Source organism: Diceros bicornis, chromosome 13, assembly GCF_020826845.1.
Source record: "Diceros bicornis minor isolate mBicDic1 chromosome 13, mDicBic1.mat.cur, whole genome shotgun sequence".
Lineage (NCBI taxonomy): Eukaryota > Metazoa > Chordata > Mammalia > Perissodactyla > Rhinocerotidae > Diceros > Diceros bicornis.
This window is the reverse complement of record NC_080752.1, coordinates 28,752,927-28,779,777: the sequence shown is the minus strand read 5'-3', so window position 1 is coordinate 28,779,777 and position 26,851 is coordinate 28,752,927. Positions and strand designations below refer to the sequence as shown.

Sequence of the window (26,851 nt, the reverse complement as noted above, 5' to 3'; positions counted from 1 at the left end):
TCCATATATAGCTAACTCCTAAGAATAAGTTGATCTCTCTCTGTCCTCAGTTAGGAAAAGGTTGATTTGATGCATAAGCCAAAGAGTGACTTTAGGAGCTGGAAAACAAACAGAACCTTAAAGCTATGTTTAGTTAAAATGCCCAGTCAGCATAGCAATGAGTAAACAGTTCAAAGCAATTCTCCCCTTTGTACAGCATTTTGACTTTTTACATTTATTTGCTATTTTTAATCTGGTGGTGATTTCTTCACCAAGTCGGGCTTCCTTCTTCAGAGATGGGGCCTTGAAAATTGCACTTGCTGGCACAGGGCTTTCTAAGTGGGAGCTGGGTTCCCTGGAGCACCCCCACATGCCACACACACACACACTGGCCAGTCCACCGTCATCCCCCCGAGCGATTCTCTGATGTCAGGGCCACAATGAAGAAAGCCCCTCTCCACAAGACCCCTTTCTTCTGTGGGGTCCAGTACGGGGCCCTGTGTCCCTGTAGTCCTATCTTTGGGGGCGGAAGAGACAGGCTGCCTCGGCCTCCTGGCCACTTGCCCCCATGGCGGCCACAGCCAGGGCCCTGGAAGAGAAGGGCTGCAGCCACGGGATGCCTGAGCCTCCTGTGTTACCTACAACCATGATTCGATCTTCTGAGTCAGGGGAGTTAGCACTGATCAAGAGTGCCAGGCTTTCCGTCCTGCTGGGTTCATGCCAGGTATTTCTAGCCAGTAAGGAAGAATGGTGGCTCCTTTTTTCTCTACTGAGATACGACTTACATGCCATAAATTCCACCATTTAAAAGTGTACAATTCAGTGGGATTTAGTATATTCACAAAATCATGCAATCATCACCATGATCTAATCTCAGGACATTGTTTTCCTTTTTTTAATTCACATTTTTGGACAAGATCAATCTGTAGGTCAACTGGGGAGCAGGACTCCTCGGGCCTCTGTGGTTAAATTTAAGACCTGAATGCCTCCTGAGTGCACTGTTTCACAACTGTGTCTGGGGATGTGGGCGCAGCGCACCTGGGGGCATAAGTTGAGGCTTGTCCATGCTACCTCTGTAGCCCTCTGGCTTGTAAGTTAGCAGAGTGTGTATGTCCAAGTGCTGGAGGGTTCTAGAGGAAATACAAATGGGCTCTGCACCTGGCGGGGCTGGGAAGAGATGAGACAGACTTCAGCATAGAGGCCTGGTAAAACAGTAAAATAGTCCTCACTTACACAAAAATGCTTAAAGGAAAAAAAATGAGACCTGGATGTGGTTTGGCCTCTCTGGATGGAAAAGTGGATACAAATCTGGTTATTTCAGTCCTCTGTTTGCCAGAGTCTGGTGTCTCCAAAGTGTAGTCATTCATCTGTTAGCTGTCCAGGTCAAGGCGTTTTGGTGGCTCTAAAAGGGAAGCGGGAAGAAAGGACCAAGGAGGGCAGAGGGTCTCAGACAGGAACGCTCCCAGGTGTACACGCATGGAGCAGAGAACCAAAGCTTCCTCAGGGCCAGCACTCCAGAGGTTCATTGCATGAGCTGCTGAATGCATGAAAGTGCCCGCCGTGTGCAGACACTCTCTCCAGTGCAGTCCTCACAGTTGCCCTGAGGGGCAGGGGGCTCATTCATTCATTCACTCATTCGTTCTATGTTATTTACTGAACCCATACCATGAGCCTGACGCTCTTTGTACACAGGAGGACACCGCGGCTTGGAGAGGCTAAGCAGTTTGCCAAATTGAGGCAAGACGGCAGGTGCTTAAAGAGCGAGGCTTGGGCATCTGAAAAGCATAGATTTGGTCCTGGTTCCCCACCCCACCTTGTGATAGTGGCCAAGTTTTACCTTTCTGATCCTCCGTTTCTTCACCTGTAAGTGGAGCAGTGCCAGGACCTATCTCACCGGACTGTTGTGAGGATTGAGATTCCCTGGGCAGGGTTTACGATGATGCCTGGCACACTGAGCACTCAATGCAAGTAAGCTTTATTATTATTATTGCCCAAGGTCGTACAGTGAGTCAGGATTAGTGCCCGCTGTTTCCTTCCATCGCCATGCGCTGCCTCCAGAGCCATCTGCCTCACTTCATCCGCCCGAGTCTTTGAGGATCTCCTGAGGCTTTCTTCACTCCATCTATCTCATGGTGATGGCCACCCCAGGAGGTGAGGATGGGTGGGGAACTGTCCCTTCCCCTGCACTGCTGGTGTGGGGAAAGGGAGGCCTGACCTGCAGCCATCCACCGACACCTGGACATTCTCACCTGCTGGCTGGGTCTCTCCTTCCCTAGGACTGTTCTAGAATCCCTGGAAAAGTCTAGGAAACACGGGCTCCATGCAGACTCATCCCTGTGAGTCTCTCGACCCTAATGCCTCAAATAGGAGCAGCTCACACCTGGCCTGCACGTGCTCCCTCCAGTGTGCCCAAATGTGAGTACACATCTGGCAGCAGCCGCTTTCCTGTCCTCCCCCCAGGACCATTTTCTCTCAGTGCAAATGAGTTTCCAGCTCTCCCATCAGGGAGCCCTTGCCTGCTGAGGCCAAGGAGACCTTCGCCCTTCAGCCTGCCAGGTCACGGGCGCATGGCAGAGTCCTGCAAGTGTGCGTGAGTGTGAGTCTGCAAGGAGGGTTTGCTTTTGATGAAGCGGTTTCTGTCCTACAACAAGCCCGAGGGCAGAAACACTTGCAGAAGAAGGCCCGGGGGACTCCCTTGCCCCTTCATACCTGGGCGCGGCGGGCGCGGGACAGCTTGTCTCCCAAAGGCCTCGAAGTCCGGACCAGGTCGGACTGGGTGGGATCTACGATGGTTGGGGGCGGGATGGTGGCTGGGGATCCCCTTCGGCACAGCAGAGGGGGGTCTTCAGGACCGCCCCTGCACGTGCGTCCCCACCAAACCCAGGGCATCCCGCTCTACGCGCAGGGCAGCGTGGAAACGGCGAGGTATGGGAGGCGCGCATCTCACGGGCTGCCGGGGCCTCTCCTCGCAGATCCGCGCTCAGGACCCACGTCCGCGTTTGTGTCTCTGGGAACTTTTAGGTGGGTGCGGGGGGCTCCGCCTGGTCCCTCAGCTGAGCCGGGCCCTGCCCCGCACACGGTCCCCCGCCCGGTGCACCCGGCTCCCAAGCGCCGCGCCTCGGCCGTGACACCCCCACCCCCGCCTGCTTCTGCGCCCCGGGACGCGCGGAGCCGTGTCACCCCAGCGGCCGGCAGCGCCGGAACTTGGGGGCGCGGTGAGTGGGGGCGGGGAGCCAGGCCGGCAGACGGTGGCCGCGGCGGGGTGCCGGTTCCTGGCACTAAAAAGTCCTTTCCCGTCTCCTTGAGTCTGGGGCTGCGTGGGACCTTCGAGCTCTTTAGGCTGGCAATGTCTCGGAGACTACAGGTCCAGACCAAGGACACCTCCCTCACCCACGCCCGGGACGCAAGTTTCTTCTTCCCTCTTCCCCGGGAGAGGCCCGCGGGCTGGGCATCGCGGCTAGCGCCCCTGTGGTTTCTGTTTGCTTTCTTACAGCCACACCCCGCCCCCGGCCCTCCCGGGCTTCGGACCCGCCGCGGAGGGGCCAGAAGCCCGCGGAAGGGTCGCGATGGCCGTGGAGCCCGGGACATCGGCTCTGGGAGGCGCGCCCCGGGACCCCACGGCGGGCGGAGGCGAGGAGCGCTGCGCAGAACCGGCGCTCTCGCCAGGGAAGGGCCAGCCCAGGCGGCGGCAGCGGTGGAGGGGCCCGGGGCCCGGACCCCGTGCCCGGGGGAACCCGCCCCACGGCCCAGCGCGCGCCGTCCCCTTGCAGTGCGCCCCGCCGCGGCGCCCCGGGCCTTGGGCAGCGCGCACACCCTATCGCCCGACGTGACCCGAGTGCCCGCTGCGCCCCCGCCCCAATCCCTCGCGGGCTGGCGCCGCCCCTACCCGCCCCTCCTTTCTCCGCCTGGCCCTTTTCTTTTTCAGGTGGAGGAGACGCCGGCGCCCCATCCCGGGGGCGAGCCGACTCCCCGGATCTGGGGCAGGGGAGAGGCGTCTCCCTCCTCGGGGCCGGGTGGTGAGCGCAGGAGGGAGGACCCAGAAGCGGGCTCTGCCTGGGCTTGCCTGGGCTTGTTCAGAGCCGGGCTGCTTCCCTCAGTGACCGTACAGAGCTGGGGGGATTTCGCGATTTTCTGGAGTCTTGGAGCCAAGCCCCGGGAAGGAGGGAGCTGGAAGCCCGCGCGACCTGCTCGCCGCGTTCTGGGGTGAGAGCAGGTAAACGCTTGTGTTCTCAGTCTGTGTGAAAGTTCGAAAAGAAGGAGGCAGCAACTAGACCAAGTGCTTTAATAATAATAATAATGGAAACTCTGTTGAATTGTGTCGCCCCCGAGTCACAAGGAGAAGAATTTCCAAGAAGCAACAAAATGCTCTTTGATTTCATAATCTCTGAAGAGAAAGGGTTCCTTTTTTTTTGGTTTTTGCACGGCTGGTTATTTCTTTCTTCCTCACTCTCCATCGTGGGTGCAGGAGGGCTCTCTGGTCTAGGAGTGGAAATGGGGACTCTGGCTTTACTGCTGCTGCTGACCCACAGGAGATGGGAGCAAATACCTCCATTTCCTGAAAGTGAGCCTTTGGCTGAGACTAGCTCCCCAAAACGGTGCAACATCTCAGACGTGCAAGTGCTTCGGTGGCTAAAGTAGTGTTATAAGAGGTCGGGTCTGCCACCTAGTCTTTCAAAGAGAAGAACAGGAAAAGGAGTGTCAGCCTTCGTGTCCCCAAGGTGAACATGAGCACCCCTGCTGGCCGGAGCACTGTCCAGCCTGGGAGCTGCAGGTCAGGATGGAGGCTGCAAGGGAGGGGAGTTCACCGCATGGCAAGCAGCAGTGCGGTGGAGGCTCCTCCCCCAGGTTAGGTGGATGTGGGGCACATGCCCCAACACCTTGACTGTTTCTGTGCCTGGTGGGGCGCAGGGAGCGAGAGGACAGCATGGGTGTGCAGAAAGCCTCAGGGCCTGCGCCGGTCTGATACGGTTTCACGCTGGTCTCCTGCAGGAAGGAGTGGCTGGACTTCCTGGATAAGTGCCTGTGGAACTCTTTAGCAGATGTCAAGAGTCATGTCAAGAGGCCCAAATGGCCCACTCTAAGTTATGGGTCTCGGCCCCCAGGTCTGAGAGATATTCAGGACAATGGCCCCTTCTCTGAGCCTCTGTGTCCTGCATGAACCACAAGTGCTGTGGAGTAATGGCTGAGATGGTGGGCTTGAGGGTTCCATTCCCCTTGAGGGTCTATCCAGGGGCAGAGGGCTGATGGGGCAGCATCAGCTGGTACCCTGGGGCCAATTGGCATCTGCTGCCCTGTAGGGCTAGTGGCCTATCTCCTTAGCTTCCCAAACCTGAGGACTGGCCAGGACTATCCTGCTGTGTCCTGCCAATTCAGCTTTCTCTCCAGCCTCGAGGATCTCCTGGTTAACAGGCTTGGCGGCCCCACAGACTGCACTTTTATTTCCTCCTTTGGGTCTCTGAGACACATCACAAATCAGTAACGCTACACCTAGACTGGCCTCCGGGTCCTTCTCATCACATCATGCCAGGCAGTACTTCCCATTGATCGTGTAACCTGATTGCCATTCCCAGGCCTGCACCTGCCCTTGTAACTGGCCCCTGGGCCAAGAGGTGTAGGAAGATGAAAGGATGAACAAGATGCTGCCCCTGGTTATAGGCTGCTCAACCTCGGGTTAGAGGAGGTCAGACGTATCTAATAAGAAAATAACGAGGCAGGACTCATTCATTCATTCAACAGATATTTATCGAGTCCTTGCTATGTGCCAACATTATTTTATCATTGGGAATACAGCATCGAACCAATACGCAAATTCTTGCTTTTGTGGAGCTCATCTTCTGATGGAGGAAACAGGCAATAAATGAACAAAATAAATATTTAAAACGATGTTAGGTTGTAATAAATGCTTTGAAGGGGTAGGAGGATAAAGAGTGCCAGGGAGGGGGTTAAGTCCCTGAGGGGAAGGGAGGGCTTTTCAGGCAGAAGGGCCAGCAAGGGCAGAGGTCCTGTGTTTGGTGCATTTGAGAAATTTACAAGAAAGCCAGTGAGGCTAGAGGTGAGCGGTAACAGGTGAAGTCAGGCAGGGGCCAGATCATGGGAGGCTTTGTATTCCCTGAGGACTTAGCATGAAATCCAAAGGGTGATGTTCAGCAGCCTTTGGAGGGTTTTGTCGTGATCCTATGTTTTAAAACTATCACTCTGGCTGTTGTGTAAAGAATATACAGAGCTAAGAGTGGCAGCAGGTCGACCTGCTGGAGGCTGTTCTTTGGTCCCACTAGAAACCACAGGGGCTTGGACTAGGGCTGTGGCGTGGAGGGCATAGAGGCAGCAGGTTTTGAAGGTAGAGCCAATAGAGTCTGTTGCTGAATGGACATGGGGATGGGGCAAAACAAAGAGGAGACAAAGATGACTATCTAAAGTTTGTGGCTTGCACAGATGGGGGAGTCATTTATTGAGATGTGAAGAACTTGGAGGAGCAGGCTGCAGGGTTTTATGGGTGATCTGGAGTTCTGATTTGGCTACCAAAAGTTGCCCATTTGACTCCCAAGTGGAGATGGCAGTGGGTGTTGGAACCTGGAGTGTAGGAGAGAGGTCAGGGCAGGAGGGGTCTCAGTGACTAAGATGATACCTAGTGCCATGAGACTGGGTGAGGCAAGGGAGTGGGTGGTGGAAGTTTGAGGGAGAGCAGAAAGTGGGAAATAGTCACCTTTGAGATGGAAAGAGAATGGACAAGGGAAGTGATGGAACAGTGCCTGGCATATGGCAGGTGATTGATAATGTTTATTGAGTGGACGCATGGATGGATGAGTAGATGCATGGATGGATGGGTGGATGCATGGATGGATGGGTGGATGCACGCATACCTGAAATGTTGTAGGACTGCTATGCAGTGCAGAATACCTAAAGGCCAAGTGGGGAATGTAATAGGATAGTAAATGTTCTGGGATTTCAGGGGCTCATAGGGCTGGAGAGAGGACAAGACAGTTTTATAGAAGTAGAATGGATTCGATCTGAGCTTGGGAGAGCAGCCAAGATTCTGAGACATTTGTAGAGAAAGTAAAGGTAAGTTGAAGGGAATGGCATTAGCCAAATTAGGAACGCGCAAGGCATGTTTAGCAGTCTGTTACGGATAGCAGAGTTGGACTGGGTGGAGGGTTCTTATGAAGGGGGTGTTGGTGGAGTGAAATGGCTGAGGGCTCCCAGGGGCCAGAGGGCAGGGGGAGAGGCAGAAGAGTGAGAGAACCTGCCCCAGAGGCCTTGTTTTCATGCCCTGACCTTCACCCTGTCAGATTTTGTGTGACGCCACCAAGTCAAGTGCGGGGATTATGATCTTCGTTCTTGATAGATGAGAAGTGAGGTTCAGGGGGGCCGTGGGACTCCCCTCCTTAGGAGGTGATGTTGACGCAGGCTCACCCCAGAGCTGTTGAGCAGTTCTTGCTGAGCTCGCACTTGTGGCCATCGCTGGAGGAGTTGCCTGCATCTCTTGTGTTAGGACAGGGGACAGAAACACCTGCTCATATCACACCTTGAGGAAGAGAGTGTGGCTGCCTGGGTTTGGTTCCTCATCTGTAAAATTGGGCTTATGTTGGGACTCACTTCGTAGAGTCACAGTATAAAATCAATTAGCTAATGTGCAGAAACATGGAGCAGGCACTCTGGCAGCTATTAGGTATCATCAGTCATAAAAAGCTTTGCTTTCACAGATATTTAATACCTTCACTAAATCAGAAGAACCTTTCTCTACACTGATATAATCTAGTGAAGTTTTTGGAGTTTTTGGTTTGTTTGATTTTTGCATTGCAAATATCCCTATCTTCCCCTTCCTAAAAATTGATGCTTTCATTTTTTGTTTTTAACTAGTTTTGCACATATTTAAATGGAGTAAAATGCCTTGGGTTGATGCAAAGAGAATACACCCTGCTCTTGTGTCCCTGGCTGTGGGCAGATGGTAACTGATCCCAGTGCTTTCGGGGAGTTCCCATGTATGGAGCCCATGGCTGACCAGTCTTGCCCTGGGGCCCCACCCTGACCCCTGTGGTACCACGGGACCTCTAACTGCACTGTCGTTTGATGCTTGTCTTGTCCCTTCCTGAGAACGGAGCTGACTCACTCCCCTCAGCCTCCCCACCTCACCTAGCACCCAGTGGGCAGCTCCTGCCTGGTTCCCATCGCCTCCTCTGGACAGAAAGCTCCTTCTCCTCTTGCCAGAGTGGCTGCAGGCTGGGTGTGCCTCAGCTCCCTCTGAGGAAAGTGGAGTTTCAACACTCAGTAGAAGGGAGAGTGGGCGGAGGAAGGGAGGTTCCATCCAGAGGAGAAAGAGCTGACCTGACAGTTGGGGGCGGGGGGCGAGTGTCAGTTGACTTGAACCAAATTGATTCCTGATCCTGGCATTAAACATATTCTGAGGCTGTCACATCATCTCGCAACAAAATTAATTAAAATGGACTTGAAATGAAAGTGGATAAGGCTACTGTCGCTATAACCCCTTTTATTATGAAACCCACCACCAGGGATGGGGTGAAGCAAGTTTAAAATCCTAGACCATGTGATTGACCACTGATCTCTACAGTCTCTCCTCCAGGATCACCACAAGGCAGGTAGTGGTTCTCAGAATTGTCTCCTCAAACCCCAAGCACATTCAGATCTCTCACCTCCAACCCCAAGAGACAGAGAAACAGTTCCTGATAATCTGCTGAGAAACAGCTGCTCGAGGGCCTGTGTTGAATTTGCTCACCCTGGGTACCACCCAGCCATCTGCCTGCCCTGAACACCCACCTCCCTGATCAGGGCAGAACCAGGCGAGGGATGTGGGCTGGGACGTAGAGACTCAGCAAGGGTGAGAGGACTGCTGCGTTGGCCTTTTAGCAGGAGAGAAGATGGGACAGGCCCAGAGTAATACTTCAAACCAGGTAGAATTTGCTTTTCACCCCTTCCCTTTCGGTCTCAAGCATAATGTCCCTCGCCCACTGTCCCACAATTCTGAGCCTGGGGTGCCCCACTTTGGCACCCACTGAGGACTGTCCTATCCCCTCAAAAGCCATTTAGCCCCAGAACACTTCAAAACTTCCATTCCCTTAGAGCCACTCAAGCCACATCAGGCCATGCTGAACTCAAGAAAAAAAAGCAAACACTTTCCCGCCTCTCTCATTCCCTCCCCTTCACCAAAGAATCACACCTTCTCCCAAATGCTTCCAGAAACGCAAGCTTCGATTGTGTACACATAGCACTAATTATGTTCATTTATGTGAATTGTTTCCATTTAAGCCTAATTACTGTACTGGAGGCTAACACTTACACTTATCCTTAATATGTGTCAAATTAACTTTGTTCAAGTTGTAGTTAAGGCAGAGGAGAAATAAAGGTAAAGAACGTTGTTTGGGAGTAAGATAGTCCTCGTTTTATCTCTCATCTCCTCGGTGGTACTGGACAAGAATTTAACATCTCTCAACCTATTTTCTTGTCTTGGAATAAATCATCCTTGTCCTGCCTTCCTCGCAGAGACGCTAGGAGGATGGCAGGAGACGCCTCATTCGTTCACAACTTTTACTCCTGGATCCACGCCCTGTTCAAGGCTCTGCAACAGCGGGTAAGACAGCATCGCTGCCCTCACGGACTTTAAAGTCCAGTCAGGACAACAGAAGGTAAATAGTGAATGCATAAATAACAGACATTTACTGAGCTCTTGCTGTGTGCACTGTGCTAAGCGCTTTTCAAATCTTTCCTTATTTAATCCTTATAACAACGCTGTGAGGTAGCTACTGTTGTCCCCATTTTATGTGTGAGGAAACTGAGGCTTGGAGGATCACATCGCGGGACACCGTGTGGTTATGGCAGAACCCCAGCTTGAATGCATGTAGTGTGGCTCACAGTCTGCAGTCGTAGGCACTCTGTTGCCACCAAGGTGGAGAGTGACTGCCCGGGGCCATGGGAACCGAAACGGGTGTGAAGGCACTTTGAGAACTGCAGTCACTGGAGCGACGTCCCGCCACCTTAGCCGTATTCTGTTGGTTAGAAGTAAGTCCTGGGTCCTGCCCATGCTCAAGGGGGTAGATTGCACAAGAGTGTGAACACCAGGAGGCCACCATCACAGGGACCACCCAAGGGTCTGTCCACCACAGTTTCTAATTCTATCTGTGGATCTTTTGTCCTCCTAATTTCTTATCATGTCAGCAATTTACAACTTAAAAAAAAAAGTCAGGACACCTGCAGCATTTCTTACATTTTTTCCTGATCCCCCTGGATTTCAAGGACCTGCCCTCCAGGGAATTAATGCAGTTGTGGCTGTTTCCATGGTTAAATGGTCCTAGGAATTTTATGAAAGAGAAATGGAGCCCCAGGAACTGGAGGAGGAGTCAGCAGAGAGAAGGGAGAGCCCAGTGAAGAATTCAGACATTTAAAACATTCAGACATCGGGCCGGCCCCGTGGCTTAGCGGTTAAGTGCGCGCTCCGCTGCTGGCGGCCTGGGTTCGGATCCCGGGCGCGCACCGACGCACCGCTTCTCCGGCCATGCTGAGGCCGCGTCCCACATACAGCAACTAGAAGGATGTGCAGCTATGACATACAACTATCTACTGGGGCTTTGGGGGAAAAATATAAATAAACAAATAAAATTATAAAACATTCAGACATCAAAACTAAAATTCATCCATTCATTTATTTATTCAATTATTCATTCATTCCTGTGTTCACGTGTCCGGCACACTCTGGTGAGTCCCTCTGTGTTGTGTGTCCAGTACTGTTCTGGGCACTGACACAGACGTGGCCATGTCCTTCCACCGCATCCAGGGCAGAGTTAACAGAGAGGAGAGGGTGGGACATCCTCTGCCTGGGACATCATGGGCGGCTTCACTCCTCCTGGGCGGGGGACCACGCTGGAGTTCACTGCAGGGACAGGCAGACAAAGGGAACAGTATGCTTCTTAAAACAGAATAAAGACAATTTACCTTTTCCTGCTGAGCCAGATTATCACTTTGAACATTTGTGGCTGGGCTGTGTAGTGTGGAACAATGGCCTGAAGGCCCCAGCCTCAGAGTTCAGGTCTTTTTAGTATTGGCAAGTGTGTTTTACAGCATTTTCATTTCTTCTGTTGTCCTCTGCCCCTCACTTGTGTCTCCTTGGTTTTGTTAGTGAATCTGATTTCAGCAAACCTTTTCCTCCCTTCTGAGTTGCTGCTTCTAAATTACTGTGGCGTCAGAAACCCCCATCCCTGTATCAGGTTAGCATTGTGTGTAAGTAAGAGTTAATAAGTGGATTTCAGGGGCAAGCCTGCCCCCACCCCAGTATCAGAATAAGGAAGTGGGTGTCATTTGAAAACAAAAGTGTTACTTTGATTCATTGCTTTTGTTTACTATTAGTCATTCATTTACTTGATTTTGAATCTTAGCGAACTGTACAGTTGGGGTGACTATGTTTATTCAAGGAGATATTGATTAACAGATGTGAGAATATTAACAGAACACAATATTGGGAGTGTCAACTTAAAAAGCGAACTCGCCTCTTATTTTACCCTCAAAATGAGTTTATTCGGGAATAGCCAAAAGAATTGCAGTTTGGGATGTGCATGCTATGGCCAACCATAGGCAAATCCAACAAACAAAGGAGGGGAGCTGCTTTTATAGAGAAAAGGGGGGAGTAGGGAGGGGCTGTTCTAAAGAAAATCCATTGGAGGAAAGTAAGAGTTCAGGGTGGCAACGGCTTCTCATTGGCTGAGCTGCAGCATTTCTCATTGGCTGGGCTGTTGTGGTTGGGAAGAGAAATCTTCCTTCAGTAGTAAAATAATTTTACTTCCCCTCAGAGATGGAAGGGCATGTCTCTTCCTGTTGGTGTAATTGAGGATGTGTGATGGGGATGAGGGCTCCCTCTACTGGCCTTCCCGACTCCAATTTAGTTAAGGTTCCTTTATTAATTTCTGCGGGGGTAACAATACATTCTCAGGGAGGGCATGAGCTTAGTCACAGGAGTTTGGGCTGCTCAGAGGCCTCCGTCTTACTCCTCCCTCCCCTACCCCCTCCAAACTCCTTATCTCCCACCCCCAGTAGTTTAATGAGTTAATTGATGACGCCAGGAGAGTATTAGTTTCCTGCAGCTGCTATAACAAATTACCACAAACTGTGTGGCTTAAAACAACAGAAATTTCTTCTCTCACCCTTCTGGAGGCCAGAAGTCCCAAATTCAGCAGGACTGCACTCCCTCTGGAGGCTCTGGGGAAGAATCCTTCCGGTCCCTTCCAGCTGCTGGTGGCCGCCCTGGCACTCCTGGACTTGTGGCTGTATCACTCCAATCTCTGCCTCTGTCTTCACATCACCTCTGTATCTGTGTCTTCTGCTTCTCAAATCTCCTTCTGCCTCAGTTTGGAAGGACGCTTGTCATTGGATTTAGGCCCCACCCGCATTATCTGGGATGATCTCAAAATCCTTAGTTAATCACGTCTGCAAAGACCTTTTTTCCAAATATGGTCATATTCACAGGTTCCAGGGATTTGACGTGGATGTCCTTTGTGGGGCTGTTTTTCAGCCTACCATGATGAGGGATGCAGCTAAAGAGTTTAGAAGGTGCTTAGTGCATAGTGGGGCTGCTTGATATTTCTGCAGCTGCTGTTTCTGTATTACACCTTCTTTTACTCATTCACTGAGTGTCTGGGTTTCTACTCTGGCCCACCACCATGCTGGGTGCCAGGGATACAAAAGTGAAGTGAGGCGTGGCCCTGCCCTCGAGGAGGCACCAGCCGTGTTTCCGGATGTCTGAGGTCTGCTCTGAGCACAGGCACTCGGTTAAGTGGACTTCCTGGCTGAGTGTGCGTGCCTGCCCACCTGTATGGTGTTGTTGCTTTGGGGCATGGCATGCCTAGTTCCAATACCCTGGTGTCCTTCTGAGGGCAGGTTTTGCTCAGTGAACCAGGGGTCAGGCAAGGTCTGAGGATGATGAATACTTGAGAGTGTCGGTGGAAAGTGGCCATCAGTATGTGGGGACAGGAGCAGAAGGCACAGCACCTGGGGGTCCACAAACATCCCTCCTTTATAATTTCTCTCGGGCCAGCCTTGAGCTGTCCGACCACGTTTGGACATTGGGTCCTGATGCTCTTCCTTATAAACAGACTTGATGCTTGAGCCCTTCCCATTGGAGGGCAGAAAGTAGGTTCCCCCGTTAATTTACCACCCAGTGCAGTGAATTCATATCTGCTTGGCTTCTGACTCTCTTCCCCTCCGCATCCCAGATCACCAGTTAACCTCCAGAGCCAGCAGCCCTGCACAGAGTGCCCGGACTGCAGCTACAGAGCGCTGCTCCCCTCTTGGGTGACCCAGGGGGGCAGCACCTCCATGGCAGCAAAGTGACTTCTCTGTCTAGCCCACTGGGAATATTGCTTTTGTTGCCTTTGTTCCTGTATATTCTTAAGCTAAAGACACAAACACACACATAAACTTTAGATTATTACTTTGAACGTTATTTTGTCAACTTATCTATTTCTCTTTACAACATTTTACAATGTATACTATATTGTTAAAATGTGATGTCGTCATGGCCAAACCTTCCATTTCTAGTCTTGCCATTGATGTTAGTGGGGAAGTAGATGCCCTTAAGAATGTCAGAGCACGTGAGTTGTCCCGTCGGGTCGGCCCTGTCTACCCAGCTCTGCCCTGTCTCTGGGTGTCTGGGCCTCTCTTGCAAGGGGGAGAAGCTGGGAAGGTGGAAGGTCTTGGGGACGCATGTGAGAGTTGTTCACCAGGCTGTGGGGGACAGAGCCAGCGGAGGGGAGCCCAGAGCTCTCATGGTGAGAGAAGTAAGAGGTTAAGCAGTAGTGACAATGCCAAGCCTCAGGCCTGAGGCTGAGGCAAGACTGTAGATGGAAAACCAGAGCTCAGGTTCCGGGGGTAGGGAGGTGGGGCGCGATGGAGGTCAGCATGGGCGGTTCAAGGAGGCTGTGCCTTGTTGGAATTGAGAAGGTGCCGAGCTTAAAGGTGGGGGGTGGAGAGTGGGGGGCAAAGCCTTTCAGCCGCGCATGAGTTTCCTCTTCATCGTGACCTTCAGGGGTGAGCGATGGATCCAGAACCTTGTCTTGGTCTGAGGGGACCATTGGTGGTGACGGGGTACCTGCTCAGGAGGTGCTGGCAGGAGATGTAGGGGTGTCAGGCCCGCAGCCTCCCTCCCCGCCCGGCTCCTGGCCTGTGCATGGGCTTGTTTTTCTCATTTCCTGAGATTAGCTGGAGAGAGATGCTCGTTCAGCACCAGGTGCCCACTCTCACCGCCTCTGCCCTTTCTCTTTGGCCTTTGCAGAATCTCACTTGGGGCGGTTTCTGGAGTCTGGTGACCTGGATCAGCAGCCAGTGCAAGACTGCCATGGAGAGTGTCCTGAGCAGGTGAGGTGTATTCCCAGGAAAGTGGGCATGGATACGAGATATTCTGCCCTCCTTCTTTTTTTTTTAATGTTCTTTTAAAATTATAAAATTAGGGGCTGGCCCGGTGGTGTAGCGGTTAAGTTTGCACGCTCCGCTTCAGTGGCCCGGGGTTTGCAGGTTCGGATCCTGGGCGCAGACCTTCGCACCACTCATCAAGCCGTGCTATGGTGGCATCCCATATACAAAATAGAAGAAGATGGGCACAGATGTTAGCTCAGTGACAATCTTCCTCACAAAAATAAATAAATAAAATTATAAAATTAGTAATAATACCCATAAAAAGTCACAGTCCAGAGATAGATGAAGTTAATGGGTTGGGTCCGTTTCTGGCCTGCCTCTCCACCCAACTCCCAGCTCCCCAAAGGCGGCCACTGTCTGCCCTGGGTGTGTGTCCTTCCCGCCCACCCAGCTCCCTGGGGTCGCTTTTGTTAACTGTTCGCTAAGCCTTACGGCAGACCAGAAAAATCTCCAGGAGTGTGATCTGCTCCTTATATTTCCGGAGCCTCAGGCTCTGCGAGACTCACATCCAGACCTTCGATTGCAGGGGCCTGGAGGTAAGAGCTAGGGTAACCCCAGCTGTCATCAGCTCAGCTCTGGACCCTGGGGGCTCACCAGGCAGGAGTGACTGCGAATCTTCCTACTCAGGTTCCCCCCACACGGCTTGTCTCTGGAGGTCCGGGGTGGGGTCCGGCTGGACTCAGCTCGGGCTCTCAGTCAGCTCTCAGCTTCCCTCTGTGCCTTGCCTTCCTGTGATATGAAGGTGGACACTTCCCCTTCTCCCCCTCCCCATCCCCCTGCGCACTTGGCTGTGTGGCCACTGCATGTTCCACTGGCCTGGCAGGTCAGGAACGCAGAAAGAAAGCTTTAATGGGCGAGGCTCTTATTTATTCAGGCGAGACAAAGTGTGTGAAAGGTCCTCGATGCCTGTGAAGCACCTGCCACAGGGGAGGTTGTCTGCTCTGACAAGGCTCTCACCACTTTCTCCATAGCTTCACTGTGAGCTCTTCAGAGCCGAGCGGCAGGGGGCTAAGTACTGAGGACTGGAACCCTTGGCCAGGGCGAGTGCAGTCCTGGAGCAGCCGGGCAGCTCGCCCAAGCTGAGGTCTTTTCCCAGAGGCCCAACCAAAGATACCGACCCCGTGATCGCCTGGCCTTGCCACAGATAGGAGGTGTCCCCACCAGTGGCCCTCTGGGCTGAGGGACATGTCTGTCCAGTGACTAAAGGTGACCATTTGCCGGGACTTTTAAAGAAGAGAGAAAAATATTTTTCATGGTTTTAGAGCTGTTCCTCAGTCGCAGTATTAGTGACATTTGAGGCAGGGTGATTCTCTGTTGTGGGGGCTGTCCTGTGCACTGAGATGTTCAGCAGCATTCCTGGCCTGTACCCACTGGATGCCAGTAGCATCCCCCACCCCCAGTTGTGACAACCAGAAATGCCTCCAGACTTTGCCAAGTGTCCCCAAGGGGGCAAAATCGCCCCCATTGAGAACCACTGGATTCGAGGATTCAGGACTGGGCTTTCTGTGACCCCTGCTTTGGCATCGTAAGCTGCCCCTTGCTCGGGTGCAATTTTCTTTGTTCCTTTTCCAAAAGGCTGACCTCATCGGGTTCATTTGTTTGTTTCGTTGACTCACCCAGCTCTAACCACAAGCAGCCTTCCTACTTTGGGGGATCCCAAATGACTTATCATGGGACTTTGTATGTAAATTTAAAAGATTCTTGTCTACTAAATTGGAGGCACTTCTTTTTTAGCTCCACTTGGTAAATAACTTCCCCAAAATATTTAAGGGCACGCCGAGCTGCCGCCCAGGATTGTATTGTGAGCACCTTCGCGGTTCAGTTTTCCGAAATCGCTAAGCATTTCTCTCCTCTTAGTTTGGGTCTTAGCCCAGTGACTACAGATGATCTAAGGGCCAGGGCAGTCTGAAGTTGGCTAGTGCTTGGGGGATTTTCTTAAGGCCTCTGACCCAGGCCTGGGGGGGTAGGAAGGCAACGGACGGGCTGCTTGAGAGCGAGAAGGGGAGAACCAGGTCCCAGGATGGACCCGCAGGGTCACACCCCGCTGCTGTTTATCAGGCCCCTTGAGTAAGACCCAGCCTGTTCGCTGGCCCTTCTTGGGGCCACAGAGCGAGCCGCTGGCTTGGAGATGGGGCTTCACAAAGCAGTGGTGCTCTGAGGGCCGACTCAGCCCTGAGGTCGGAGGCCACGCCCAGCGACAGCAGCCTTCTGCTTCCCGCCTTCTGTGAGTGGGGCTGTAACCCCAGAGGAAAGAGGTTGGGTTCTGTCTGAATTCCCTCACTGGTCCTCTCGTGGCTCCTTTCCTGCCTCACTGTCTCCTTCCTGCTTTCCTAGTAGGGGCTTCAGATCTTAGCATCTGCCTTGCACTTGAAAACCTAGTTATAAGATCGTTGTGCCCTCAGCTCTCCTCTCGGGCGTCGCCGTTTCTGTTCTTCGCTGGCTTCCAGAGGCTTGGCTTAATTGGCAGCCTCCGAAGCATGCGACTGAACTTGAGCGGTGGTTGGGATGCCCAGGCCCGCCCCTTCCCACGTACCATCTGTGACCTTATGTTCAGACGGCTGTGAGCTCCCCTGCTCACTGTCGACTTGCAGTTGACGGGTGTCAGGGGCCAGGGAGTGAAAGGGAGGAGAAGCTAGATCTGGCTGCCAAGGGCTCCTAGTCCTGAATGGCGGGAAAATAACCGGTGATGCCGCTGGACCCCACGCCACCAGCACTATCAGCTGTGCCCACCAGCATCTGGTTAATACATCAAGCCAGGTCCTCCTCTTACAGACTAGACAGTGCCCCAGGTACTCGGTGATCCTATCGAAGGGCTGGGACAAGAGGGATGGCTGGGCCTGTGTGTGCTCAGAGTTTTGGGGTGCCTGGAACTTGCCCTTTGCTCCCTGGGGCTGTTCTGCCTTTACCTGCGCTGGGCCTGGCAGAGCTCAGAGTCTTCCGGATTCCAGTGTCTGCGGTAGCCAGTCTGTTGACGGCTGGAGTAAAGCTACTTTCCCAAAATAGCCACCCAGAGGGAAAGAGCAGCTCTGGAATCTGACCCTGCTGATCACCGTGATGGCCTTGCCCAGGCTCCTGGTCCCACCTGGCCCCACCTCCCTGACCATCACCAAGGGACTGATGGTAGATGTGGGGGTCAGGGTTTTTCCTCTCACTGTCTTCCTCCTTCCTCTTCCCTTTTGTTCTTTCTTTCCACCAGCTTTAGGTTTAGAATCCAAATGACTTAGGAGAGATGTTCCAGTGCCTGATTGGCTGGGGGGGCGGGGGGCAGGTCACAGTGGGGGGAGCAGAGAGGGGAGGGGACCTGTGTGCCGGCACCTCTCTGCAGGTGAGTGCACATCCATGGAGGGGCCCAGGCGCTGGCCTCGAGTCTGAGTCCAGCCCCTGGCAGCCTTGCCAGGCCCGGAGGCAGCAGCACGCCCGACAGGTCGGACAGGTGGAGCCAGCCCCGCGGTTGCGGGTCCACAGCTGAAGGTCCGATCCCTGGTCCTCCCTCAGCCCACAAAGCAGGTAACCCACCTTTTCATTTTTTCTGCCGGTTTGGTTCGCTGTCAATCAGGGAACACTTACAGCTTGAGAAGAAGGCCTTTGGGATTAGCAGGGGAAGTCGTGAATTTGTTTGGAGAGGGATTTGTTGTGTTTGTGTGTATGAAATCTGGCCTTGGCATTAGAGAAACATTTCTAATTGTCTGGTCCTTTGTTCTGAAAAGTAAATTTTTTATGGAGCCTGGATGCTTAATGGCAAATTGGGAAGACAGGGTCCAGAAACGATGAGATTCTTTTTGTAACTGCAAATGGCAAGCCTGTGGAAGGCTTTGTTGTGGTTAGGTGGCTGTCTGTCTTCCATTTCCATAAGGAGAGGTTGGGGTGGGGGCTGCCTCTGCTCAGCACCAGGGCTTGGCTTTTTCGGGGCAGCACCCTCAATGCCTACTCAGAGAAACATGGGGCATGTGGGGCTTCTTCCAAAACTCAAATTTATATTACAGCCCCTTGGGCTGGATTGTATTTTGAAATTGTTTGAAGTTTTGAAATCACCTCTCCCGTTAAGAAGACGAGACTTGTGAATGCCAGGCTCCAGCATTTTCATTCCCACTGTATTTAGCCAGTGAATCTTCCCTTAGTCTGCCTTTTGGGGGATTTCTGGCCTGAGGACAGGAAGGGAAGGAGCCCAGGTCTGAAGAACAAACCCAGGACTCCCCGCCTGAAGCAAGGACTGGTTTTGTCTTATGTGACATTGTTGAAAAGGTATTTACCGTCTTCGTCTCAGCAGTCCAATCGGTGCTCTCTCCTACCTGCTGCCGTCATGGAATGTCGCCCGGATGCTTCCTGAGAAGAGGGCCTCCCTGGGAGTGAGAGGCTGAGGGCAGACACCATGATTGTCTAAAACTGCCCTTGCACGTTATCCGTTGCAGTGAGAGGACAGGGAAGCTGATTCTGCTGTCGTTGAACCTTTCGTGACAGAGACATTGCTTTTTGTTAAGTGGTTTGATTTTTTTTTTTTTAATTCCGAGCCCAAATTGCTTAGACTATGGGATATATCAGTTAGGATTCCTTCCTCTGCAAGTAAGAGAATGACTTAAATAATCAGAACATTAAAAATGTTATAAAACGTTAAGTCCAGAGGTCAGGCAGCTTCGTGATGGGTAATATCCAGTGGCCCAGCGATGTCCAGGAGTAAGGTTCGCTCCGTGTGTCTGCTCTCTCATCCTCCACATACTGACTTCGTCTCCCACCAGCTCCCATTCTCTTCCTGGGGGTCTCTTGCTATGAATGAGGAAACCTTTCCCGAAGCCCCTGCTGACTTTCCCAAGAATCTCATTGGCCAGAATTATGTCTCCTGCCCAGCCCCAGGCACTCAGTGGCAACGGAAGGGGTTATGGTGATGGAATTCACGCGGCACATAACTAGGGAGAAGAGGGTAGATCATCCGAACCAAATCAGGGCCTGTGATCGGGAGAAGAAGGGGCGTGTATTTGGGGCAGGCAATGGACAGTATCTGCTACATCAGAAAATTTATATGTGTTCAGATTTCTAACTGACTTGGGGGTAATACAGTAACTCTTACTCCTAAAATACATATATTTTATACTCAATTGTTAATGCAAAGGGTAGTTTTAGATAATCGTGGTGTCTACTCAGCCTTTTGCTTCCCAGGGAGGCCCTCTTCCCAGAAAGCATCTGAACTGGTGGTTTTCAAGTGTTTGAGCTCTTTTCCCTCTTGGTGAACCTGCTGCCTCCCAGAGTTGGCTGCTCAAGGCTCCATCCCCAAGAACTAGAATAGGAAAAAATGAGAGTTCTAAATATTGAGGTGTTACACGAACAAGTCTCCCAGCTCTGCAGAGGGAGAGGCAACATGCTTCTGGCTGGCAGCTCCCAAGAGCCGGCAAGCACGCCCGCCATTCACCCGGGACACTGCAGGATCAGCGAGGGACAGGCATGCACCAGCGTCACCCACTGAGGGTTTGCTGGAGTTTTCTGTTTTCTCCAGGACAGGCACAGGTGGCTCCTGAAACTCGGGAGCAACGAGAGTAGTGGCTGCCCTGCCGGGAAAGCTGGTTCCAGTGGACACAGACCTGATGGTAATTTTTGAGGCTGAAAATATCCAAGTCGCTCTTTCTTGGCCCCGTCCCTGGGACCCCCATTCTTAAGGCAGGTTTCTCTCTGCCCTGGCTCCAACCTGGACGGTCTCCGAAGCTCCTCTGAGCCACCATCAGCTTCCTGCAGCTGGGTCAGGTTTTCCGGATGAGATCAACGCAAGGGCAGAAGAATTCCTTCGAGCTTTCGACGTCGTCGTGAAACGCAGGAGGATACTTCTCAGTACAGTGCTTCTTCCACAGGCGGGTGCTTCAAGAACACCTGTTCTCCTGGTTCAGAACTGCTTGTGGTTGTAATTTTGCATGTCTGTGATTTCTGCGCATCTCTCCCCATGGATCCCCCAAGGGCCAGGACGGCCGCCGTCCTCCCTGTCCAGTCCTCAACACCCAGCGCAGCTTCAGCCCATCTCAGGCGCTCGGTTGGTAGGTAATGGGTGCGTGAAGGTCCGGTCATGCTTTCTGAAAGACGTGCTGTGGGATTAGGAGGCTTCCAGAGAGAATTTCCACATCTCCTGGAGAGGGAGGGCTTCTGCTTTCCCAGGAATCATAGCATCCAAGAGGCTTGTTATGACAGTCTACTTTCTCTTCAGCACTTAAAAGTTAAGTGCTAGGAACTTAAAACTCTCCTGGTAAAAATGACTTCTGGTTTTCTCGCATTCCTGCTGGTTCCTGGGCCAGCAGCGCTGGCTCTGCAGCAAGACGCCTCGGGCCTGGGGCTCAAAGGGCCGCTGTAAGGAGAAGTGAGGTGAAGGCAGAATCAGGGCTCTGAGCTGAGCTCCACGCCTTTTAAGCATCTTGTGTCCATGCAGCAGAAGCTCGCCTGGTAACTGGACCAAAGGCCTTTCCGTAGAAAGGAATGTACGTTTCAGTCTAAGTGTGTTCCCTCTGACCTCGGTGTGACTCTCCAGGAAAGTCTGACTGGGTTAAAGACTGCTGATTTGGTGTATTTTGTGTTTCATGGAACAGTGAAATTTCAGGCACTGACTGATTATTCACCTTTTCCTGAAGTCCTGCCTCTTCTGTCTGACTAGAAGATTATCCCTGAAGTCCAGGCCTCCTCTCTCTGACTGGGAAGATTGTCTCTCTGTCTGACCAGAACTGCAAGACCAGCCCTGGTGCCTGGGGCGCAGCCTCCATAGACAGACTCTTCACTCAGGTCACTGCCCGGATTCAGAAAATGTGGTTCTGCGTGGAAATCAGGGGCCGGGCTGCTTAGCAGAAGGTGCATCTGGTCTTGCTTTTCTGAGCCGTCTTCTCCTTTGGGACTGTTTCTGAGCCGGAGGGTGGGCTGGATCAAGGCTGTGGCAGTTCCCTTGTCTTCTCACGCTCTGTTAGTGCTTGTTGAGACTTCTGCTGGGGTTCAGAGCAAGCCCCATCCCCAAGAAACGCACAGGCCCTTCCACCTTCCCGACCCGACCTTTGTTCTCTGCAGCAGCAGTGCCATGTGCTGGGTCCCAAATCAGTGAGAGCTCGTGAGCCCACTCCCGCCCCTCACACCCCATCTTTGGGTGGGCCAGCCGGTCCCAAATGCTGTTCTGTGCTCACAGAGACCATGTGTGCCACTGTTGCTTTATTTCCACTGTGTCTCTGTCTTTACCTCGGGAAGTCTTTCTGTTGTCAGTATTCGGGGGTCCCCATCTGGGCGTTGAGATGGGGGGAACTTGATTCAGGCTCCTGCTTCTCCCTGTGCTTTTTGAGGACATGGTCCCTGCAGAAAGTGCCTTTGGCCCCGTCCCAGACCTGCCGGATCAGAAGCTCCGGAGTGGAGCTGGGAAACTGCACTTTACCAAGCTTCCAGGTGATTCTTCCACACGATAAAGCTCTAATCTGATAAATGTGCTTTGCTGGAACACACCTTTGGGAGAAAATTGGACATATTAGGAGCATTTTTCCCACACTAAAAAATCGTAATTCAAGTCCAGTCTGGCTTGCTTTTTGGCAGAGCATTTCAGGTTCAGCTGTTCGGGGGCAAAGGACTAAGGTAAGAGTGAACTCCCATCTACACCCACTGGACATTCAGTAGCCCTGGGAGGGGAGCCTTGTGCCTGCCTGCTGGGCATGTGGGAAGGCCGTGGGGACTTCCTCCTCTTGGGCAGAGAGGTTGTGCTGACTCCTGAGCTGCTTTTATCTGCACCACCTCGCCTGTGACTCCGGTTTGTCGGACCTCCCCTGCTGGGGTAGAGGTCACATTGACCCTCCCGAGAACACCTCTGTACGTCCCCACACCCACACGGAAGAGGAACTGTCCCGTCGGTGGTCTACATCCAAAGCGGTTAGTCCCTGGATCCTCAAGCAGCCTCTGTGATGGTCAGCATGAGGTATCAGCTTGGCCAGGCTGGAGTACCCAGTAATTCAACCAAGCGCTAATCTAGGTGCTGCTGGGAAGGCGTTTTGCAGATATGGGTAACGTCTACAATCAGTTGAGTTTAAGTAAAGATTATCCTTGATAATGTGGTGGGCCTCATCCAATCAGTCGAAGGCCTTAAGAGCAGAGCTGGGGTTTCCCTGAGGAAGAAGAAATTCCGCCTGCGGACTGCAGTGTCAGCTCTGCCTCAGAGTTTCCAGCCTGGCCTACCCAGCTGACACAATCACGTGAGCCAATTCCTTGAAATAAATCTCTTAGTCTGTATCTCCTTCTGGTTCTGTTTCTCTGGCAGAACTCTGACTGACACACTCTCTAAATGGTGCCCTGGATGGGACAGAAATCACTGCTGCTTTGTTCTATTGTTTCCTTTTCATATAGACACGTGGATTTTAAACTATCGTCATTGTCTAACTTTTTGTCTTCCAGGGAAGCGCTGGCTGGTTTTTCCCTCCTTCTCAGCTAGTGGTGGGCCAGCCCTGTTGGGATCTGTTGCCAGTCTCAACTTTCTCCTCCATCCTCTCTTTCCTCCCTGGATTTCCTTCTTCTCCACAGGTCCTGGGGAGAGGCAGGACAGGCCTGCCCCAAGTCGTCGGCAGGGCCAGCTGTGAGTGTTTCTTTGGCAGTGTCTTAGCTGGTTGTTGTGAGTAATAGTGAAGGAAGCAATCAGCAAGTATACTGCCCTAGAAGTGCTGCACGTTGTTGGGCCGAGAGGAAGAAACAGACGGGAGACGCGAGCCAGCGAGAGACGCCTGGGCCAGGATGTTGGCAGCTCTGCTCCGCCATGTCGGTTGGTGAGGGCTGCTGGGGAAGCAAGCTGTAGGCCCTGGGAGCGGCCTGCTCACAGATGTTGAAGGAAAAAGACATGCAGGCTTGCGTGTGGGCGGCTCCGGGCTGGGAAGGGTTTGCACACAGCCATAGTAATAGCCAGCACTTACGGAGCACTTACTAGGTAGGAAGCCCTGTTCTAAGCATTCTAAATGTGTTATCTCGTGAGCAAGAGTCTGTCGTTCTCACCATCTTAGAAGAAGACAGAGGTGCAAAGAGCAAAAGTAACTAAGGATGCAACTGATAGAAAGGGGGGCGACCTTTGAACCCAAGCAGTCTGGCTTGAGAATCTGTGCCCTACCCACTGGCTCCTGTCCTTAGAGATGGGCCTAGGGCAGTATGGCTGCCCTGTGGACCTGCTTTGTGGCGAGACTTGAACGTGGACACACATGCGTTCTCTCTCCCCCCATGAGACGAATTTCGAATGCAATCATTAGCTTTGGAGAATGCGCCTTTGTGGGCACTGGAAGATGTGTCTGCCTTGGGGGGATTTTTCTTTTCGGCTGAAGCCGGGCCCAGGATGTTGACGGGAATGAGAATTTGGTGGTGTTTTCTGCTGCAGTGGCTGATGGGAAAGGTTCCTCCCAAAGGGAGCTCAGTTGGGAAGAGAGTTCAGTTCTCTGGATCCCACCAGCTCCACCTACAGGTGCCAGCTTGGGGTCCAGTGAACTGCGAGGCCAGCTGGATTGCCATGGCAACAGGAACCAGACCCAAGCCAGCAGAGAAGGGAGAGCGAAGACACAGTGGTGGCTTCTCCAGGTCTTGGACCACAGGGCACATCCATGGCCTCCAATGAGCCTGGGATAACCTGTTAGCGGGCTCTGCACGTTGACAGAACCCACTAAACCAGCCTTTGGTCCTTGCCTTTGTCCCGTTGGTGTCTTTGTATCCTTTAATGTTGAGCTATGAGTACTCCAGTTCTCTGTCCCACTGATTTTTTCCATTGTTCTCCAAACTAGTGCTTATAGGAATTCACCCAGATCTGAAAGGTGAAGCCAAATGTTGGTGGCTTGCTCCTCTGACCCCATTGACTAAGACAAGCCTCCAGCGTCCATGAGGTGATGGGGCTTCCGGCACCTCTGATGCAGGCCAAGGACAGCCTTTGAGTGCTCCCTCTGCTCCCCTTCCAGCCACTGCACAGGGTACCTCCCCTGCTCATGCCCACCTGCCTGGACCCCATCTTTTGGCTCTGTCTTGCTATCTCGGTGCTTCCTGGCTCTGAGGGGAGAGGAGCCCATTTCCTTTCTGACCACTTGATGAAAGTCAGAGGTCCCTTCCAGAGGTTTTCTGGGATTCGGAGGCTGACCTTGGCCTTGACACTGTCCGGCTGATAGGTCCCTCGTCCAGTCTAAGCCAGCCCTCTTGCTCTCAATGCTGGAGAGCAAAGCGGGCAGCCAGGCTCCCTTTAGCAAACTGGATTCCTGTGGGAATTGTTCTGGTTCTCCTCAGAGCTCGGAGGGCTTGCTGCAGAGAGGGTCCCTTTGTGACGCCATTGGATTGGCCACGCCCATGCCCAGTTGGCCACAAGTTCCCCTCTGCTCCCCAGGCCCGTGGAGCGGGGCGTGGGCTGGAGTGGGGCCGAAGGAATGCCTGGAATGCTGGCTGCTGTGACAGACCAACACTCAGATCCCTCAGGGGAGTTTTGACCAGGGCAGCATTTGGGATGGCTTCTGAGCCGAAGTCTTTACATTTTTCCCAGTTTTAGGCAGAAGTAAAGAATGCCTGCCTTCTCCCAGCCACCAGTTGGTTCAGGGTCTTGAACTTTTGAATTAAAGGGACCACACTCGTGGATTATGATCTAATGAACCTATTATTGTAGTTCAGGTAGAATCATTTGCAAATAACCTCTTTTCCTATCTACCTTTGCTTTCAGTTATGCCAACAAGAAACAAGAGAAATGGTCCTTCCCAGACAGAGTTCCCCCGCAGAAGTTCTTGGGTAATAAGTAAGGAAACGGAAACAGCAGGCAGGCTTTGCTTCGGTTCAGGTCTTTGATAAAACTGATGTCTTTGTGGCAATTTAATTTACTTCTGCAGTCTTTAGAGCAGATGTGTAGGATAGATTCTGTCATCTTTGTATCTGACAGTGGTAGAAGAAATGTATTGGGGTATATTTCCAGCTCTTTATCTTTCTATCACTCCTGGGGAGATGGGAGGAGCAGTGTTGGCTCCATGGGAGTGAGTTTAGAATGGATTGGGACAAAGAGGGGCTGTTTGTCTCTCTCTCTCTCTCTCTCTCTCACACACACACACACGCGCTCGCACACGCGTGCCCACTGGCCATGAGTTTGGGGAGTTCGAGGTCCAGCAAGTTGAGGATACGCTGACCCTTGGCAGAGGGCACTTCTGCTTTTGGGACTGTGCGGGCACATTCCAGTCAATAGCTGGTGGGTGGGAGAGAGGAGTCAAGAATTTCACAATTGGACTTGAGTTTGGAGGCAGGTGGAATTAGGCGCAGATTTTATGTTTTGGGGGAAAGTATTTGATCTTCTTGACTATGAGGCAAATAGATTAAAATATATATTTGGGGGCCGGCCTGGTGGCATAGTGGTTAAGTTCACATGCTCTGCTTTGGTGGCCTGGGGTTTGTGGGTTCGGATCCTGGGCGTGGACCTACACACTGCTCATCAAGCCATGCTGTGGCGGCGTCCCACATTCAACATAGAGGAAGATTGGCACAGATGTTAGCTCAGGACCAATCTTCCTCACCAAAAAATAAATAAAATAAAAGATATATTTGATTAAAAAATATATATATATACATATATATTTAATAAGCTCTGCAGATTGTACTAATATCAATTTCCTGGTTTTGATGTTGTTCTGTAGTTACACAAGATGTTACCACTGGGAGAAACTGAGTGAAGGGGACACAGGATCTCTCTGTACCTTTTTTTTCGCAATTTCCTGTAAATCTATGATTATTTCAAAATAAAAAGTTAAAACATATATATTTATATTTGCCTGAATGCTAGTGTGGTATCCTGGATTGGATCCTGACTGAAAAGGGACATGAGTAGAAAATCTGGTAAAACACAAAAAAGGTCTTTGGCTTAGTTAAAAGTAATATACTAATGTTAATTTCTTAGTTTTGACAAATGTCCCATGGTTGTGTAAGATGTTAACATTAAAAGAAACTGGGTGGGGGCCGGCCCGGTGGCGCAAGCGGTTAAGTGCGCGCGCTCCGCTGCGGCGGCCTGGGGTTCGCTGGTTCGGATCCCAGGCGCGCACCGACGCACTGCTTGGCAAGCCATGCTGTGGCGGCGTCCCATATAAAGTGGAGGAAGATGGGCACAGATGTTAGCCCAGGGCCGTCTTCCTCAGCAAAAAAAAAAAAAAGAAACTGGGTGAAGGGTATAATGGAATTCTCTGTACTATCCTTTGCAACTTTTCTGTAAATCTAAAATTATTCCAAAATAAAAAGTTTATTAAAAACAAAAGTGTGTATATATACATATTTATGTATGTATTATATTTATGTTTGAACACATCTAGGCACCCAATGCCCTTAAAAAATACTCTTTGGATGAGGCACCAAATGGTGCCCCTGAGGTGGGTCAGTAATTAAGGGCCGTTTTGGTAAATGAGCTGCAGGATCATTTTGCTCCCTAATTTGGCTGAGTGGCCAGAGGGAACCCGACAGAGCTCTTAAAACCCAATAGGAGCCCTGAATTCTTCCCTCT

General features: G+C 52.0%; 1 long non-coding RNA gene across 3 annotated transcripts; it reads left to right on the top strand.

The window, feature by feature from the left end:
- The first annotated feature begins 3,832 nt into the window (after positions 1-3,832).
- On the top strand, positions 3,833-26,306 carry LOC131412779 (uncharacterized). 3 transcript variants are annotated; one of them, XR_009221845.1, is made up of 5 exons: positions 3,833-4,192; positions 9,475-9,617; positions 14,249-14,336; positions 17,719-17,895; positions 19,874-26,306. It is a non-coding gene; the product is annotated as an uncharacterized LOC131412779 (long non-coding RNA). The 3 variants fall into 3 exon arrangements; XR_009221843.1 differs by having other exon boundaries at positions 3,836-4,192; positions 17,719-26,306; XR_009221844.1 differs by having other exon boundaries at positions 3,839-4,192; positions 9,475-9,562; positions 17,719-26,306.
- The last annotated feature ends 545 nt before the right edge of the window (positions 26,307-26,851 follow it).